Source organism: Cetorhinus maximus, chromosome 2 (assembly GCF_964194155.1).
Source record: "Cetorhinus maximus chromosome 2, sCetMax3.hap1.1, whole genome shotgun sequence".
Classification (NCBI taxonomy): Eukaryota; Metazoa; Chordata; class Chondrichthyes; order Lamniformes; family Cetorhinidae; genus Cetorhinus; species Cetorhinus maximus.
In genome coordinates this window covers 86190262-86208755 of record NC_135880.1, presented here as the reverse complement: position 1 = coordinate 86208755, position 18494 = coordinate 86190262, and positions in this window count along the sequence as shown.

Sequence of the window (18494 nt, the reverse complement as noted above, 5' to 3'; positions counted from 1 at the left end):
TCTGGTGAGTCCCCATTTAACATATCACATTCCATTCTGAGTACCACAACACAGAATAAATATATTAGCTTTGGAGTGGATGCAGCGCATGTTTACCAGAATCTGTTAAGAGGAGTTAAAGGATTAAATTGTGGGGATAAGTTTTATAGACTGGGCTTCCAATGCCTTGAATATAGAAAAGTAAGGAGTGATCTAATTGAGGTGTTTAAGGCAATTAAAGTATTTAATAGGGTAGATAGAGATAAACAATGTGCTCTGGTAGGACAGTTCAGAGCAAGGGGACATAACCTTAAAATAAGAGCTGGGCCATTCAGGGGAAGTACTCCCTCATTCAAAGGGGAGTCGAAATCTGTCCCAAAAAAGCTGCTGAGGCTAGGTCAACTGGACATTTTGGCACTGGGATTGACAATTATTTGGTAGGAAATATTAATAAAGGTTATGAAGCCAAGTTAAAATGCATGTCTCACCCCTGTTCCTATGTAAGGAAGCATTTGACTCAATTTGGCGTAAGGGATCCCTATGCATATTTACTTGTGTTGAGCTCCAAAGATAGGTGCACTGGGACTCATAGCAGAGGAAAATAAGTTCTATTGCCTCTCTGTTACTTTAGCTGTCTCCAAATCTGTCTTTCACCTTGATATCCTTTCTGAAATAAACATAAATTGCTTGTGTTTAAAAATTTAATTGGAAACCTACATAAATTTTCCAGTTTACATTGATTTATTTTTCAAAACTATAAAGGGGTCAATACTGGATAGCTTGGGAAGTTGTGTGAGGGGTTCAAGTTCCACACTTACCCATGCCCATTCAAACTGATGAAGGCAGCACACAAACTTGGTGTGACCTGCTCCTTTCCATGATTGTTGCGGCCAGGCCAGCAGAGAATGCACTGCTGAGTGGCTGCAAACTTCAGCCAGTAGCCCAGGATTGTGCGAGGCTAGCACCACTTAAAGCACCATACTCACTGACATTTCTCTCTTTCAGGGCAAGGTAGCATTAAGAGTAGCAGTAACTGGGTGGAGGGAAGGCAAAGCTCATGTGCTGACCCCATGGAGGACATGACACGGGGAATATTTGAAGTGATCGTCACTGAAATTGTGGTCAACAATGTGGTTGAAACCATCCAGGATGGTGCTATGTTCCTCCCTAATGCACCATCTCAGATTCCACTTGGTCCTCATCCTGCAATCTGTTATGATGTGCAAGTTGTGGATGGTGCTTTTTTAATTCATTCATTGGATGTGGGCTTCGCTGGCTGGGCCAGCATTTATTGCCCTTGAGAAGGTGGCGGTGAGCTGCTTTCTTGAACTGTTGCAGTCCATGTGGTATAGGTACACCCACAGTGCTGTTAGGGAGGGAGTGCCAGGATTTTGACAATGAAGGAATGGTGATATATTTCCCATGTCAGGATGGTGAGTGACTTGGAGGGAAATGTCCAGGTTGCGGTGTTCCCTTCTATCTGCAGCCCTTGCCCTTTTAGATAGTGGTGGTCATGGGTTTGGAAGGTGCTGCCTAAGGAGCATTGGTGAATTCCTGCAGTGCATCTTGTAGATGGTACACACTGCTTTTACTGTGTGTCGGTGGTGGAGGGAATGAATGTTTCTGGATGGGGTGCCAAACAAGTCGGCTGCTTTGTCCTGGATGGTGTCGAGCTTCTTCAATGTTGTGGGAGCTGCACTCATCCAGGTAAGTGGGGAATATTCCATCACAGTCCTGACTTTTGCCTTGTAGATGGTGGACAGGCTTTGGGGAGTCAGGAGGTGGGTTACTCATCGCAAGATTCCTAGCCTCTGACCTGCTTGTGTAGCCATAGTATTTATATGGCTAGTCCAGTTCAGTTTCTGGTCAATGGTAACCCCCAGGATGCTGATAGTGGGGGAATTCAGTGATGGTAATGCCATTGAACATCATGAGGCGATGGTTAGATTCCCTCTTGTTGGAGATGGTCATTGCCTGACGCTTGTGTGGCATGAATGTTACTTGCCACTTGTCAGCCCAAGCCTGGATATTGTCCAGGTTTTGCTGCATTTGGGCATGGACTGCTTCAGTATCTGAGGAGTCATGAATATCCGCTATTGTTTTCTTCAGCCCACCTCCATTCCGAAATGGACGGAGTCGTGAAAGTTCAGGCCTGACTGTATAATCTTGGCATCCTATAAAGTGTTGGTGAAAATTTTTCCTTCAGCAAATGAGCGATATTCTAGTTGATTTGCTCATCCCTCTGTTATGCAATAATTGAAATCAATGAAATGCATACAGGAGCGTTCAATAATAGGCAAATCGACCAAATTACAGGCCACAAGTGAAAACAAAACAATTACCCTATCTTCTCTCTTTTGAACAATTAATATAATCTATTAATAGACCAAATGTTTGAAGCTTGTCCAGCAAGGACAAGTTCCTTCGCCTCCGTCTCATCTGTTCCAATGATGTAATTTTCCAAAACAGCGCTTCTGACATGTTTTCCTTCTTCCTTAACCGAGGCTTCCCACCCACTGTGATTGACAGGGCCCTCAACTGTGTCCAACCCATCTCCCATGCCTCTGCCCTCACACCTTCCACTCTCTCCTAGAACCATGACAGGGTCCCCCTTGTCCTCACTTTTCACCCCACCAGCCTCTGCATTCAAAGGATCATCCTCCAACATTTCTGCCAACTCCAGCACGATGCCACCACCAAAAACATCTTCCCTTCACCTCCCCATTGGCATTCCGTAGGGACTGTTCCCTCCGGGACACACTGGTCTGCTCCTCCATCACCCCCAACACTTCAAACCCCTCCCACAGCACCTTCCCATGCAATCGCAGAAGGTGAAACACCTGCCCCTTAACTTCCCTCCTCCTCACCGCCCAAGGGCCCAAACATTCCTTTCACTTCCCTCAATTTGGTCTACTGTATTCGCTGCTCCCAATACAGTCTCCTCTACATTGGAGAGACCAAACGCAGACTGGGTGACCGCTTTGCGGAACACCTTCATTCTGTCCGCATCACCCAGACCTTCCTGTTGCTTGCCATTTCAACACCCCATCCTGCTCTCATGCCCACATGTCCGTACTTGGCCTGCTGCAATGTTCCAGTGAAGATCTACACAAACTGGAGGAACAGCACCTCATCTTCTGATTAGGCACTTTACAGCCTTCTGGACTTAACATTGAGTTCAACAACTTCAGACCATGAACTCTCTCCTCCATTCCCACCCCTTTTTGATCCCCCCTTTTTTTCTATATTCATTTTTATTTTTCAATTTTAATCTTTATTTACTTATTTATTTTTTTCCACTTATTTTCATTCTTATTATTTTTAAAAGTTATTTCCATTTTATTCATTGTTTTATCCCCAGCTTTTAACCTTCTCGATCTTTTTTCCCACTGCCGTCCCCTCCACCCACCCCACCCCCACTAGGGCCATCTGTCACTTTCCGGAGTGCTTACCCTGGTCCTGCCTTTATCATATTCTGCTTTCCACCCTTAATGTTACTATTAGCACCTCCTTTAGCCAGTACCACCACTATCAACATCGCTTTGACCTTTTGTTTACGACATCTTTCGCTATCTCTCCTTTGCCTCCACCCATCGCTGGCCTTCTATCCAGCTTCACCTGTTCCACCTCCCTTAAACAGTATATATTTCACCACATTTCTACTTCCCTTTAGCTCTGAAGAAGAGTCATATGGATTGGAAACGTTAACTCTGTCTTTCTCTCCACAGATGCTGTCAGACCTGCTGAATTTTTCCATCATTTTTTGTTGTAGAAAATTTTAATATGCATTTATTAGAGTTACTCATTGTCGCAAAGACAACTGTTTCCTTTATTGCTATTCCTTATGGATAAATTTCTGAAGTCATGTGAGAAGAGTCATTGCCTCATTAGGAAATATTGATTAATGCCCTATATGCATGCAGAAAGGTCTTGACCAATTTCCCCTGTAAGCCATGTGGCTGCACAGCAAATCTAAGACTCCTGTTCAGGCCCTGCGTAAGTTGACTCCTTTAAGTTACCACAAGTGTGCAGCCATGCGAAAATTAAGGAGCCACACACTTATGGCAGAAAATTACGCTTGGCATGCGGGCACGTGCTGGACACACCGGGGCATGAAATAAAGCATGTTAACGTCTGCCAAGTGTGTCAACGTCAACGTGCACTCTCGCGATAGTTAGCTTGGCGGGCGTGCTCCGGCGCCGGCCCCGGAAGCGGCCCGCCAACAATTAAAAGGCCTATTAAGGCCATTAAGTTACTGAATTGTACTCAATTTTTCACTGCCCATTCAACCTAACGGTTGAGGGGCAGGTGAAAAGGCCATGCGGCCTTTACAGTTTTTAGGAAACCTCATCCACAGGCGGGATGAGGTTTCCTAAAGCAAATAAAAATAAAAATTTAACACTTACATTAAAAATATGTCCCAGCTCATGTGACAGACACATGAGGGGACATGTTTTATGACATTTTTATTTCCTTTATTATTATTTTTTTTAAACAACACTTCATCTCCCTGAGACAGCTCCGTGGCTCAGGGAGATTGAAGCGTTCTTTCACGCGCATGCGTGAATTGCACGCTAGGCCCGCTCAGTCTCCTGCCTCTGCCCACACAAGCAGTGCTCAGCATTGCCGCTTGTGTTCCACGCTGGGCAGGCCTTAATTGGCCTGCCCGCATAAAATCGTGGTGCGGAGCTAATCATAGGCACCGGTCAGCTTCCCAACCATCCCCGCCAAGGGCAAAATCCTGCCCTTAAATAAACATGAGTGTAAACAAACACAAAATATAAAAACAGATTGTAGGAGCTTTTACTAGTATGCAAAAAAGTAGTGAATGTCGTTGTGGTTCTCTTAGAGGCCGAGACAGGAGAAATTATAATGGAAAATGAGGAAATGGCAGACATGTTAAACAGATATTTTATATCTGTCTTCATCTAGTATAGGATGTAAAAACATACCAGAAATAATGGGAAACCATGGGTCTAATGAGAGTGAGGAACTTAGAGTAACTAATATTAGTTAAGAAAAAAGTACTGGAGAATTTAATAGGATTAAAAACAGTCAAATCCCTTACTTAGAGTCAAGTTAAAGAGATGGTTGCAGAAAGAGTGGATTGATTGGTTATGCTCTGCCAAAAAATCCCTAGATTCTGGAAGGGTTCCAGTCGATTCAAGGGAGCAAATATAACACTGCTATTCAAGAAAGAAAGGAATGAGAAAACATGGAGCTACTAGCCATCTGGCCTGCCATCCGTCTTTGGGAAAATACTGGAATTCATTATAAAGAAGTGGTAACACGGCACTTAGAAAATTATATTGTTATGCAGAGTCAACATTTGTGAAAAGGAAATCAGGCTAGATTTTCAGCCCCTCTGGGCCATGATTGGACGCAGACAAAGCTGGGAATGAACCCTGCTGGCCAATGTTCCAATTCCCCAGCCTCCAGGCCTTTTTTATGGAGGTGGGATCGAAGGCCAGCAAGGCTACCCACCAATCATTGAGAGCCTAATTAAAGGCAATTGAAGGAGGCTGATTGGAATTTTTCAGTCAGCCTCCAGGTTCCTGCAGAGACAGAGGCCAGTTTAGGTGCCTGGAGGCAGGTACCTGATGGTAAGCCAGGAAGGCCAGTGCTGCAGACAGGACTAGAGGCTCTCCCTGACTGCCTGGTTGTAGGAGGAGCCACAGGCAGCCCTATAGAGGAGCTCGCCTCCCCACCCCACTCCATCCTACAAAGGCCTAGTTGCATTTTTTAATTAAAGATTTAAAAACATTGGTGGGAGAGTGCATCTATGTTGAAGCACCCTCTCTTTTACTTATCTTCCATTACATCCTTTCAAGCTGGAAGTTCTGGGATTGGCCCTCTAGCTTCTAGACCCCACCTGTTTTCCTTAATTGGATGACAAATCTGTTGTTTGGGCATTAATTGGCCATCCCAGGGAAAATCACAGCTGAGTGACTGCCCACCCCCTCCCTCCACTCCACAGAGACAGATTTGAGACCCGGAAACAGTCCTGAAATCTGTCCCTGATTCTGTGGGGAAAATCCAGCCCAACATGTTTAACAAGCACATTAGACTGTTTTGACAATGTAGCAAGCAGTGTAGGTAAAGGGGAAACCAGGAAATGTAACATATTTTCATTTTCCAAAGGCAGATGTTAAGGTTTCACACAAAAGGTTGTTAAATAAAATAAGTGCTCATGGGGTTGTGGATAATATATCAGCATGAGCAGAGGATTGATTAAAGGACAAAAAACAGAATAGGAATAAATGGGTCATTTTGGCAAGCTTTTATTGGTGGAGTGCTGCAAGGATTATTGCTTGGAACTTGGCTATTTATATTCTATATTCAAGACTTAGATGAGGAGACTGAGTGTAATGTATATAGATTTGCTGATGATATAAAGCTATGTGGGAATGTAAGCTGTGAGGAGAATGCCGAGGCTACCAAGGAATATATGCAGGTTAAGTGAATGGGCAAGAAGGTGATAAGTTGGGAAAATGTGGTATTCATTTGTTAGAAAGAATAAAAAAACTGAATATTTTTTAAATGTTGAAATACAATAACATTCGGTGCTTAGACGGATTTGGGTGTCTTTGTACATGAAACACAAAGCTAAAATGTTAGTGTGCAGGAAGTAATTAGGAAGGCAAGTGGTATGTTGGCCTTTCTTGCAAGAGGAATACAGCACAAGTGTAAGGAAGTCTTGTAACAATTGTAAAGATTTTGCTGAGAGCACACCTTGAGCACTGTTCAGTTGTGGTCTCCCTTCCTAGGGAAGGATATACTTGCCTTAGAGGTCATACAACAAAGGTTCACTAGATTGATTCCACAGATGAAAGGATTGTCCTATGAGGAAAGATTGAATAGAATGGGCCAATGCTTCTCAGAAAACTAAGAGTCAGAGAGGGCTTTGTCATAATGGTGTTGGCTACAAAATGTGTGTGTTGAGGGAGTCTTCATAGTCTTCTGTATGTTAACAGCAAGTCTTTATTAACCACTTGTAACTATCTTCATATATACAAGAAGGGGTACAGGCAAGGAGCTATCTCCATATCTTACACATCTCTGTCCAAAACCACACCGACCCTAGATCTGGGTCATGTGTCTTCTTACATCAATGTGGCAGTACTGTACTCAGTTCCACATTAACCCTGTGTATACCAGACCCTAATACTACAACTTGGCAGGGTAGAGGTGGAGAGGCTCCACTGTCTGGATAGTCCAGAACTAGGGGTCATAGCCTCACGATAAGCAGTCAGCCATTTAATAGATTAGTAAAGGAAGAGATAATAGTGATATTGGATGGGACAAAAATTGATGAAGAGGAAGTGCTTCAAAGGTTGGCAGTGTTCAAAGTTGAAAAGTCACTCAGTCCAGATGGGAAGTATCATTGTATACAGAGGGAAATGAGAGTGGAAATTGTGAAGGCTGTGATCTTCAAGGAAATGGTATAAACACGTTCAATACAGGATTACATAGGACATATGGCACAGAAACAGGCCATTTGGCCCAACCAGTTCATACCCATGTTTATGCTCCACTCAAGCCTCCTCCTATCGTTCTTCATCCAAATCTACCATCATAATCATTATTCTCTTCTCCCTTATACGCTTGCTTAAATTCCCCTTAAATGCCTCTATACTAATCACTTCAACCACTCCATGTAGTAGCAAGTTCCATATTCTCATCCCTTTTTGGGTGAAGAAGTTTCTTCTGAATTCCCTATTGGATTTCTTGGTGACTTGGTGACTACCTTATATTGATGACCTTTAGTTATTCTCTTCCTCAAAAGAGGAAATATTTTCTCTTTATCCACTCTATCAAAGCCTTTCATAATTTAAAAACCTCTATTTAGTCACACCTCATCCTTCTTTCTTCAAGAGAAATGAGACTCAATCTGTCGAAACTTTCCTGATATATTTAACCTAAGCATTTCTGGTACCATCAAAAAATGGAAGAGGTGTGAACTCCACAGTAATAAATCAGTTAACCTAACATTGGTGGTGGGGAAACTTTTAGATGCAATAACCCAGGACAAAATTACTTGTCACTTTGAAAAGTATAGGCTAATAAATGAAAGTCAGCACAGATTTGTCAAAGATAAATCATGTTTGACTAACTTGGTTAAGTCCTATTTTTCTTTATTATTTCATGGGCATTGTTGCCCAGGCCAGCATTTGTTGCCCATCCCTAATTTCCCTTGAACTGAGTGGCTTGCTAGGTTATTTTAGAGGGCAGGTAAGATTCAACATGATTGCTGTGGGTCTGGAGTCACATGTAGGCCAGACCAGGTAAGGTTGGCACGTTTTCTTCCCTAAAGGGAAGAAGGGAAGATTAGTGAACCAGGTGGGTTTTTACAACAATCAACAATGGTTTCATGGTCACCATTCTGAGACCAGCTTTATATTCCATATTTATTAATTAACTGAATTAACATTCCATCAGCTGCCATGGTGGGACTTCAACCCATGTCCCCAGAGCATTAGCCTGGGTCTCTAGATTACTAGACCAGCAACAATGATGAGAGTAACCCTGTTGATATTGTGTATGTAGATATTCAAAAGGGGTTAGAAGAAGTAATTCAGAATAGACTTGTTAGCAAAATCGAAGCCCATGGAATTAAAGGGTCAGTAACTGTATGAATTCAAAATTTGCAAAGGGACAGAAAGCAGAGAGCAGTGAATATTTGATTTCAGACCACAGGAAAATATGGAGGGAAGGATTTTCCAGCCCCGACATTGGCAGTCATTGTTGCAGCAGGACGGAAAAATTTGGAGAGCCCTTTGGCCCCATGGTGATGTTCCCTAGTAGTAATTTTTCGGTTTTGCCTCATTCTGGTATCCCCACTATCAAGGATGCCAGTATTCAGCCAATTTGATTCACTCCACATGATATCAAGAAATGGCTAATTGTACTGAATACAGCAAAAGGCTATGGCCCTCAACAAAATTTCAGCAGGCGTTTTGAAGACTTGTGCTCCAGAACAAGCTGTGCTTCTAGCCCACTTGTTCCACTGCAGCTACAATAGAACCTAACTGACAAAGTAGAACATTTTCTAGGTATGTAGATGAATTCAATCCAGTCAATTATTATCCCATTAGCCTACTCTCAAGCATTAGCAAAGTGATGGAAGGTGTCATTGACTGTGCTATCAAGTGGTACTTACTCACTTGCCTGTTCATGAATGCCCAATTTAGGTTTTGTCAGGAAAACTCTACTCAAACCAAGGCAGCATCTGACTGAGTGTGGCACTAAGATGCTTAAGTAAATGGGGATCAAGTGGGAAAATCTGCACTGGCTGGAGTCATGCCAAGCACCAAGGAAAATGGCTGTGGTTGTTGGAGGTCACTCATCTCAGCCCCAGGACATCGTTCCAAGAGTTAAGAACATAAGAACATAAGAAATAGGAGCAGGTGGAGGCCATTTGGCCCCTCAAGCCTGCTTCGCCATTCAATAAGATGATGACTGATCTGACTGTGGCTTTAACTCTACTTTCCCCCATAACACTTGACTCCCTTGCAGATCAAAAATCAGTAAGGAGCACACAAGGAGACAGGAGACTACACTTGAGTGAGACGGAGACCAAGTAGGTAGCGGATTAGGTTCACATGGGAATTTGGTGCACAAGGGAAAGAGGTGCTTTAAGTAACATTTATTTCAACTTGTAAAATCTGTTAAATATTAGTCATAATTATCAGTACTAGTAAGGTTTATCAATATTTGTAAGGTTTATTAAGTTAAGACCAAGTAAAATTAATATAAGTAAACCAAAGTAAAACCGGTTCTGGGACATGTGGGACCTGTAGAAGATGGACAGGCTGCATCTTAGCGGGACCAGAACCAACATCCTCACAGGGAGATTTGCTAGCGCTGTTTGGAGGGTTTAAAGTGGATTGGCAGGGAGGATGGGAACCTAAGAGGGAGCTCAGGTTTGAGGGAAGCAAAACTGCTAAAAGGAAGTAGAAAAGTAGAAAGCAAAAGTAGAAGACAGACAAAGCAGAGGCAAGCATCAAAGAGGATGAGAATAGAGAATAATGGTAAAAAAGCAGAATACAAGGTACTTAATCTGAATGTGTGTAACATTCGCAAAACGGTTAATGATTTTGAATGCACAAATTGAAGTAAATGGGTATGATTTTAATTGCCATTATGGAGACGTGGCTACAGGGTGACTGAGATTGGGAACTGAATATGCAAGAATATTCAGCATTTAGGAAGGCTAGGCTAAAATGAAAAGGAGGTGGGGTAGCACTCTTAATAAGGGACAAGATCAGCACATTAGTAAAAGAAAATATCTTCGATTGAAGGGTCAAGATATAGAATCGGTTTGGATGTAGCTAAGAAATAGCAAGGGGCAGCAAATATTAGTGGGAGTTTCTAATAGGCCACCAAATTGTAGTGCTAATGTTGGGCATGGTATAAATCTGGAAATTAGAGATGCATGTGATAGAGCTAATACAGTAACAATTAGCGACTTCAATTTACACATAGACTGTGTTAGCCAAATCAGCACTAATGCTGTGGAGAAGGAATTCCTGGAGTGCGTACAAGATGGGTTTCTGTAGCAGTATGTTGAGAAGCCAACTATGGATCAGACCATTTTGGATTTTTATTTGTGTAATGAGGAAGGGCTAATTAATAACCTTGCTGTAAAGGAGTCTTTGGGAAATAGCGACCATAATATGATAGAATTTTATTTCAAGTTTGAATGCGATATAATTCATTCTGAAACTAGGGTCTTAAATCTGAAGAAAGGAAATTTTGAAGGTATGAGGGGCAAGTTGGCTATGGTGAATTTGGAAAATACGCTAAAAAATTTGATGGTAGACAGGCAATGGCTGGTATTTAAAGAAATGCTACATGGTCTACAACAGGTATACATTCCTCTAAGACACAAACACCCAAAGGGAAAGGTAAGTCAACCGTGGTTAATGAAAGTTAAAGTTTGCATTAGATCAAAGGAAGTGGTTTATAAGGATACCAGAAAAAGTGGTAAGCCTGAGGATTGGAGCAATTTAGAACCCAATAAAGGATGGCCAAGACACTGATTAAGAAAGGGAAAAGAGAATATGAATGTAAACTAGTGAGGAGCATAAAGGCTTCTTTAGCTATGTGAAAAGAAAAATATTAGCTAGTACAAATAAAAGCCCATTACAGGTGGGGACAGGAGAATTTATTGTGGAGAACAGGAAAATGGCAGAGAAACTAAACAGTTATTTTGCATCTGTCTTCATGGAAGAAGATACAGAAAATCTCCCAGAAATAGGCATCAAGAGACTTGTGAAACTGAGAAACAAAAAGAAATTGGTATTAGTAAAGAGGTAGTACTTGAAAAGTTAACCGGATTGAAGGTTGATAAATCCCCTGGACCAGATGAGCTTCATCCCAGCATGTTGAAGGAAGTGGCTACAGAGATCATGGATTATCCTCAAAATTCTGTATATTCTGGAAAGATTCCTGCAGAGTGGAAAGTAGCAAATGTAACCCCACTATTTAAGAAGGGAGGAAGAGGGAGAATGGAGAACTACAGACCTGTTAGTCTGATGTCAGTAGTAGAGAAAATGTTAGAATCTATGATAACGGATGTGATAACTAGACATTTAGAAAAGAATGACAAAATTAAGCAGAGCCAACGTGGATTTAAGAAAGGGAAATCATGTGTGACAAACTTGTTGGAGCTTTTGAGGATATTACTTGTAGCTTTAATAAAGGAGAACAGGTGGGTGTGGTGTATTTGGATTTTCAGAAGGCTTTTGATAAGGTCCTACACATGAGGTTAGTAAATAAAATTAGAGCGCATGGGACTGGGGGAAATATACTAGTATGGATTGAGAAAAAGACTTAATGTTTCCAGGCAGTATGACTCTTCTTCAGAGTTCTGAGGAAGAGTCATATGGACTCGAACCGTTAACTCTGTTTCTCTCTCCACAGATGTTGCCAGACCTGCTGAGTATTTCCAGCATTTTCTGTTTTTATTTCAGTATTTCCAGCATCCACTGTATTTTGCTTTTATTTTACTATAATATGGATTGAGAATTGGTTAACAGACAGAAAGCAGAGAGTAGGAGTAAATGGGTCATTCTCAGGATGGCAGGCTGTTACTAGTGGGGTACTGCAAGGATCAATGTTAAGTATACAACTGTTCATAATTTAGATAAATGATTTGTAAGTGGGGATTAATTGTAATATTTTCAAATTTACTTGTGACACCAAACTGGGTGGGAATGTAAGTTGTGAGGAGGATGCACGAAGGCTTCAAGAGGACTTGGACAGGCTAAGTGAAAAGGCTAGAACATGGCAGATGGAATATAATGTGAATAAATGTGAAGTTATTCACTTTTGTAGAAAAAACAGAAAGGCAGAATATTTTATGAATGGTGAGAGGTCAGGAAGTGCAGGTGTCCAAAGGGACCTGGGTGTCCTTGTTCATGAGTCACTGAAGGCCAGCATGCAGGTGCAGCAAGCAATTAGAAAGGCAAGCGGTATGTTGGTGAGACCTCATCTGGAGTATTGTGTACAGTTTTGGTCCCCTTATCTAAGAAGCATATACTTGCCACAGAGAGATTGCAACAGAAGTTCACCAGCTTAATCCCCGGACTGCCAGGATTGTTTTATGAGGAGAGATTGGGGATTCTGGGTCTGCATTCCCTAGAGTTTCGATGAATGAGGGTGACCTCATTGAAACTTACAAAATTCTTACAGGGTGTGGTGGGTGGATCCAGATAAGATGTTTCCCCTGGCTGGTGAGTCTAAAAGCAGGAAACATAATCTCAAGATAAGGGGAAGGCCATTTAATACTGAGATGAGGAGGAATTTTTTCACTCAGAGGGAGGTGAATCAATGGAAGCTCAGCCATTGAGATTGGTAGATTTCTGAAGACTAATGACATCAAGAGATGTAGAGATATAGCGCGGGAAAGTGGTGTTGCGGTAAATGATCAGCCATGATATAATTGAATGGCAGAGCAGGCTCGATGGGCTGAATGGGCTCCTATGTTCCTAAAAGTTTATCTAACTCAGCCTTGAATATATACAATGACACAGCCTCCACTGCTCTCTGGGCAGAGAATTCCAAAGATTATGACCCTATGAAAGAAGAAATTCCTCCTCATCTCCATCTTTAATAGGAGACTCCTCATTTTGAAATTGTGTAGATTCCCCCATGAGAGGAAACATTCTCTCAGCAACTACCCTGTCAACCCCCCTCAGAATCTCATATGTTTCAAGATGATCACCTCCTGTTCTGCTAAACTCCTTACCTGCTTAACTTTTCCACATAAGACAACCCCTTCATCCTACGAATCAACCTAGTGGACCTCCTCTGAACTGCCTCTGATGTAAGTGAATCGCTCCTTAAGTAAGGCCTGTACACAGTACTCTAGGTGCAGACCCACCAATGCCCTGCACAATTGTAGCAAGACTTCCCTACTTTTATACTCCATCCACCTTGCAGTAAAGGCCAACATACCATTTGCTTTATTACTGTATCTGCATACTAACCTTTTGAGATTCATGTGCAAGGATACCCAGATCCCTCTGTAACAGCAGCATTCTGCAGCCTCTCTCCATTTAAATAATATTCTACTCTTCCTGCCAAAGTGGGTAACCTCACATTTTCCCATGTTATACGCCACCTGCCAAATTTTTGCCGACTCACTCAACCTACCTATATCCCTTTGCAGGCTCTTTGGGTGGAATTGTCCCAGAATTGCACTAAGTGGGGTAGCGGGCGTGTCATGAAGCTATTAATGTACTCAATATTATTGGAAAATATTTTCTTTCAAAATAGAGGTTTAGTCTGTGGATGTATCTTAATTGGATTAAAGCCAGCTAGTCTGGGTGCTTTGATGTGTACTAGTTTTAATATGTAAGAGAGAGAGAGTGCATTTGCATTTTTTGAATAGAGCATTCAAGAAGTGGGGTGAATTCTGGCACGTAGTGAGCAGAGACCAAGCAATATGTTTATGCTGCTAGTAAAATTGGTACTGTGAAAGGGGTTTTATTGTTAGAAGAGGCTGGTGATACAATGAGAATTTACATTCAATGGGCTGTGCTAGGTGTAATAAGACAACTGTTTTGTGTGTGTAGAGCAGAGATAATGTGAGATCAAAAGCAACAGTAAACGTCCAACCTCTACAGGGACCAAAGCGAAAAGAACCTCATTTTGAATTCATAAGGTGAAAATGCTTTGCCTGGTGCTTAGTTAAATCTATGGGCAGAATTTTCCATTTGGCAGGGGGGTGGAGCAGGAGCAGGCATGGACCTGATTGCCGCCCGCGATTGGGTCCACGCCACCATTTTATGCGGGCGGGCCAATTAAGGGTCACCCAGCGTATTCCCCGGCTCCCAAGGATAGCAGGAGTGTGCAGGCTGCGGCAGGCGTGCACAGACCACCGGGTCCAATGGCGACCCGGCAGTCTGTTTAAAAGAAGGCCTGGCAGCCTCCTGTAGGCTGCTCACAATGGCCAGTGCTAGTCTGCAGCAGAGGGATTCAGGTGAGCAGGCCAGGCAGGAGGGTGGGCCAGTGCACCCTTTGTTTTTCTGATGACTGCCTCGCTGCCCTCCTTGAGGAGGTGGCAGCACGGCGGGAGGTGTTGGTCCCTCAGGATATGAGGAGGAGGCCCCCCCACATGAGAAAACGTGCCAGGGAGGAGGTGGTGGAGGTGGTGAGCTCCCGTGACGTGGTGCAGCGCACCTGGATCTAGTGCCGTAAGTGCTTCAACAATTTGTTGTGCTCTGGCAAGTTGAGTGCCATGCTGGCATTGGGCATTTAACCCAGCAAGTAGCCTTACCCTCTGCACCACCCGCCCCCCCCTCCCCCCACCCCTTCCCCACCCCACCCCCCAAATCTCAGTGTCGTGACTGTATTGAAGCATTGACAGCATTTTTCCTTTACTGGGTGGGCAAGCAGATAGTGCCCATGCTGAGGTCAGCCTGAGTGGGTCATGAGGAGATGAGTTTTCCCCCGCAGCATATGTTGATCTGAGTTCCACCTGACTGGTTTGGGGGCAACCTGGAGGAGCTGCACCTAGACGCAGACTCAGAACTCCAGGACATGTCCTAGTCAGGGTGATGAGATGGTGGAAGGGGAGCTTCAAGGTGGCGTGGCAATGAACCATCTGCTGCCCTCTATGCTGCACGTGCTTGTGCCTCCTTGCTATCGGAAGAAGTACCATGATTCCTAATGTGATGTAGGCAGCATATGTCCAAGGGGGCGGGGTTGGGGGTGGTGGGGTGGGGGGTGGGGGTGGAGCAGGCCTAGCATATTTTTCTGAGTGATCGGCAGAAGTTGGGTGAGGAGGCACTGGAGGCCTGGTGCAGAGGCACAGGAAGCCTGATATGTCTCGCTCTGGTTGGGGTGGGCTGTGCGCGAACAGAGTCCATGTGCAATTTGCCCTAATGCTCTTCTCTCTCTTTCAGGAGAAGAATGCACAGAACACAGCCGAGTGTGTGAGGACTGGAGGTGGCCAAGCACAGCTCTCCATACTAAGCCGCTTCAAGCAGGAGGTCCTTGAACTGGAGAGGCGCCATGCACCCAGACCTGCTGGTGTCAGTGAGGCTGGGGTGCCATGGCCAGGTATTTATGCCCAACAGTGAGGTCAGTATTGTCCTCCTAACATCCGTATAATTGTTATTTAACAATCTGATGATTGTTAAATTAGCTATTGTTGCAACATTGCTGGACCATTGGTTCTGGAAGGTTGAGTGCATAATGAGCCAGGGGGACAGGCATGAAGTTTGTCAGTGTTGCACACTAACTGATCCACCGTCTTTGTTCTTCCTTTCAGCATCATCAGAGCATGGCCGGGAGGAGGAGCAGCAGATGCCCCCTCTCACACTTGAGGGGCCTGAAGTCTCACCAGCGTCACACCATTTCTGCGAGGCAGGCACCAGAGCAGATACTAGCACCTCAGTGGGAATTAGAACATCGGCTAGTGTCTCAGGGCACAGCAGTGAGGACACTTCACAATCGCTGGAGGAGCTGGCAGAGACAGAGAGTGCCCATGGCGCCAGCGGTCGGGGGACTGCAGGGGACCAGGCACACGCTCAGTCGGTGCCTGAAGATGTGCCTCTGGAGTTGTCCGAGACGCAGCAGGGGCAGGAAATGCGGCCGGGTGTGCAGGAGCATCTGGGAGTGATACATGAGGCTATGCTTGGCATTGTGCCTGTGGTGGAGGAGTCTTCACAGATGCTCGCCGAAGCAATTAGCTACATATCCGATCGCCAAGCATCCTCCATGGAAAGAGTGGTGACTCTCGTGGAGAGCCTACTCCAGGAGACCCGCCAGGGCTTCCTGGGGATGCGCTCTGACCAGCAAGGCCTTACATCGGCGTTGACCTCAGCTGGCCACTGCCAGTGTGGGAGATGGTGTGGGCATTAAGTTTCCCAGCTCATTGCCCATCCATCCACGGTGAGCAGGGAGGCTCGAAGCGACTTTACGTCAGCACAGCAGCTACCTGTCATCTCTGCGGGCACCTCTCAGGGCACTCCAGGTGAGGGCGGCAGCTCCTCCGCCCCTCTGCCAGTGACTGTTGCATCCGGTAAGGCTGTGATGACTGGGGAGATGCCAGCTGCAGATCGGGCAGCTTCCTCCCAGACGGGGCCAGCACAGGCTCCACGGGCCAGAGGACGACGGCCGAGGTCATCAAGGCCAACAGGACAGCAGAATCAGCAGGCTGGCTCAAGTGCCACTCCGAGCGATGGGGCAGCACCAAGAGTTAACACCCGTAAATGAAAGCATAAGGCACCTTAGGCACACCACGGACTTTTCACTGGTGCTTTTGTGTTGGCCCCAGATGAGGTCCTTATGATTTCTTTTTGATTGTTAACACTATTGTTTTCTCTTTGTGATAAGTTCTTTTGCTTCACACATTAAATGCAGATGTGTGACCATGGCTCAGGGTGCCTCATTTCTTCTGAATGAGTATGGTTGACATAAGTGTAATGAGTGATTTGTTGGACATTCAGCTTTATTTACAAGGCCCTTAGTTAGTGCTGCTGACCTGGCAGCTTTTGCACTTCGGTATCAATTACCGAGGCGGCAGTCCAGGCTTGCACTGGTGATCCATCTGTGTTGTGGTAGCTAAAGGTTCGTTGGATTAAAGGCTCCCGGGTGTCCATGCCTCCCTGGAGTAGTCCCGGGTCAGCGTCTACCCCCTCAGCATTTCCCTGTGCATGCTCGTCCTCGCACTCACTGCTGGACTCATCTTGTACAGCTACAGCCACTGCGTCGATGTCTTCATCGTCCACTGCGTCCCCCCTTTCCAGCGCAAGATTGTGGAGAGTGCAGCATGCAACCACTATCACTGAGACATGATCTATGGGGTACTGGAATGTGCTCCCTGAGCGGTCCAGGCACCGGAAGCACATCTTGAGAATACCGATGGCTCTCTCCACCACAGCCCTTGTGGTGCCCTGGCTCCTATTGTATCGCTGCTCAGCTTCTGTTCTTGGATGGCGGAGAGGCGTTATGAGCCACCTTCTGAGGGGATAGCCCTTGTCATCCAGCAGCCATCCATCTAGCCCGGCACCTTGGAGTGTCTGAGGATGTAGGTGTCGTGGGAGCTGCCTGGGTACCTTGCACAGACTTGTAGAATCTGCATCCTGTGATCACACACTATCTGCACGTTCATGGAGTGGAAGCCCTTCCTGTTGATGAAGGCACCGGGCTCACCTGCTGGTGCCTTGATGGCCACATGAGTACAGTCTATTGCACCCTGGACGCGGGGGAAGCCAGCAATTGCTGCGATGCCTCTGGCTCGCTCTGTCTGGCTTGCCTGGTCCCAGCGGTAGTGGATGAAGGTTAATGCACGCCTGAACAGAGGGTCTGTGACCTGCTTGACACAAGTGCGCACAGCTGAGTGGGAGACACAGCAAAGATCACCCACCGAGCCCTAGAAGGAGCCAGAGGCATAGAAGTTCAGAGCAGCTGTGACCTTCAGAGCCACTGGCATGGGGTGCCTGACCACACAGTTAGCAGAGATTTCAGGCCCAATCACCTGACAGATATAGTTGACTGTCTCCCTTGAGACACGAAGCCTCCTTCGGCACTGCACCTCAGACATATTGAGGTAGCCACTTAGCCACCTGTATACCCTGGCTGCAGGATAGTGATGTCTTCTGCAGCTCCTTCCACCTTGTACTACCTCTTGGCCCTGTGCTCCTTGTGCCTGCTCCTCTGGAAGCTGAATGTGCACTCCTGGCCATCTCTCCCTTCTAGCCCTCCCTTCCTCCTCAGAGGAGCTAGGTCCAGTGGATAGATCAGTTCTCAGTCCCAGGCTAAGGGAAGGCTTCCTGGAACCTGCCGGCCCGGTAAAGATTCCTCACTGCAGAGTGCTGACCTGAAGGTTAAGAGTCCAGAAAAAGCAGCTGGGATGCGTTTTGAAGTACTGCAGATCAAACAGGCAAGTTTGAAAAACTTTCAACAATAAATACTTCACAGAGCAGATTCACGAATCCACTGAGCCCTCTTATCTTGCCTATGGATGAGGTTAATACAAATGTCTCCTACCCGCCTGCCCA